We start from the raw sequence: 2,500 nt of genomic DNA, 5'->3' as shown, positions 1-2,500 counted from the left end.
AGCAAAGCTTTTTCAGCTCTCGCAACAACCGTTGGGGGACCAAAGGGCTTCGCTTGCCCTCAGGGAAATGACCAGTATCGCTCGCCTTCAACCTGCCGCAGACGGCTCTCCTCGTGAGGTGAACCTACTCCGTGCCCTTTGGATACGCCGTTTACCTGAACCTGTGCGCGCTGCCATACCCAATGTCGATAGTTTACCCATAAAGGACTTGATGACCGAAGCCGACGCCCTTATGGACAGCCACTTCAAGACCTCCATCAACGCCTCCACCCCTGACGACGAGGATGTCTATTCAACGTCAACCGAAGCTGACATGAATGCCGTAGGACATACACGCCTACCCCGTGACGTGCCGAAGCGGCGACAAAGCCGCCCACCACACACCAATCGCTCGCGCCCCAACGAACGACTTCTACAGCCACTTACTACCTCCCATCCACCACAGTTTTGCTACTACCACTTCAGATTCGGGGCAACCGCGAAGAAATGTGCCAAAGATTCTCAGTGGCCAAAAAACGCGTAAGTAGGCCATCGCTTGTGGCGGTGGCCTCCCATGTTTCTAATCTTTTCTTTTTACAGGATGCAGGAACGGGCGTGCGATTTTTGGTAGACACGGGTGCTTGTCGTTCTCTTTTGCCAAGGAAACTCTTCAATGCACGACGTAGTCTGTCTACATCTGCCGACGTCCGCTTGGTAGCTGCCAACGGATCTGCGATACCCACCTACGGTTACGAGAACCTCACATTATCGTTCGGAAACGGTAAATTCAATTGGAAGTTTCTCGTTGCTGACGTCACAATGCCAATCCTCGGTGCGGATTTCCTCTCTCATTTCCACCTTCTGGTCGATGTCGCCCACCGACGATTGGTCAACGCAGACTCGTACTTGTCGACACCTCTTCAACCCGCCCCCTCTAACCTCGCTCTCCACATCAGCGCACCCACGGATGCCTACGCCCACCTCCTCACGTCGTACCCGGAAGTTTTCCGTCCAGAACTTCGCCAAACGCCCACGGTTCCTGCCAAGCACGGTATTTATCACCATATCAAGACGACGGGACCCCAAGTCTTCGCAAAATTCGGACGTCTGGTACCGGAACGATTGGCAGCCGCCAAACAGACGTTCGCCGAAATGGAGAAAATGGGCCTTTGCCAAAAGGCCTCCAGCCCATGGTCGTCACCCTTACACATCGTTCTGAAGAAAGACGGCTCCCTCCGTCCGTGCAGGGATTACAGGCGCCTGAACATGCAAACAGAACCGGATCACTACCCCCTCCCAAACATTGCCGATGTAACCTCTTACCTGCACAAAGCAAAGGTTTTCTTTACGCTCGACCTCCTGAAGGGGTATTATCAGGTGCCTATGAACCCAGAAGACATTCCCAAGACCGCCATCACCACTCCGTTTGGCACATACACCTTCAATTACTCCTGTTTTGGCCTTCGTAATGCTGGGGCAACGTTTCAACGTCTCATGGATGGCATCTTAGGGGACCTCCCTTTCTGTGTATGTTATGTGGACGACATACTTGTGTTCTCCTCCTCAAAAGAGGAACACCTCCGTCACCTGCGCATCGTGCTCGACCGCCTGCAACAAAACGGCCTTGTAGTCCGGTACGACAAGTGTACCTTTGGCGCCAACGAAGTGTCGTTCTTAGGGCACCGCATCACTCCTGAAGGAGTCCATCCCCTCCCTGAGAAGGTAGCAGCCGTTCAGAATTTCCCCACGCCCTCGACCGTCAAAGCTCTGCAGGAATTCTTGGGCATGATCAACTATTATCACCGTTTTCTGCCAGCCATTGCCGCCACTCTTGCTCCCCTGTACGCCTCCCTCAAGGGCAAGCCAAAGGACCTGAAGTGGGGTCCCCTTCAAGAAGCAGCCTTCTGCAATGCAAAGAAGGCCCTATCAACTGCTGCGGCTCTCACTTTTCCTATCCCACACGCCCCTCTCCTTCTCTCCACCGATGCCAGCGACGTCGCTATTGGTGCAGTACTCGAGCAGGTGGTCAAAGGCTCGCCCCGCCCATTGGCTTTCTTCAGCAGAAAACTGTCCAAGGCAGAATCGGGTTATTCTACCTTCGATCGAGAATTGCTGGCGGTGCACTTGGCTGTCCGTCACTTTCGCCATTTCTTAGAAGGTACGCCCTTCGTCATTCGTACAGACCACATGCCTCTGGTGCATGCCTTCACTCGACAGTCTGACGCCTGGTCCGCCCTTCAACGCCGACATCTCTCCGCCGTGGCTGAATACAATTGCACCCTCCAATAAGTCCCTGGGAAAATGAATCCCGTTGCCGATGCCCTGTCAAGAAACACGTTGGCTACCGTTCAACTGGGATTGGATTACAACGCCCTGGCTGAAGCCCAACGACAGGATCCAGAGTATCAAGCTTGTAGGACATCCTGCATGTCCCTCCGTTGGGAGGATTTTCCCCTCGAAGACTCCAACACCACCCTCCTCTGTGACGTCAGTACTGGTAGACCGCGACCTTGGATTCCTG

This window comes from Palaemon carinicauda, chromosome 17, assembly GCF_036898095.1.
Source record: "Palaemon carinicauda isolate YSFRI2023 chromosome 17, ASM3689809v2, whole genome shotgun sequence".
NCBI lineage: Eukaryota > Metazoa > Arthropoda > Malacostraca > Decapoda > Palaemonidae > Palaemon > Palaemon carinicauda.
Note: the sequence above shows the minus strand (reverse complement) of the source record.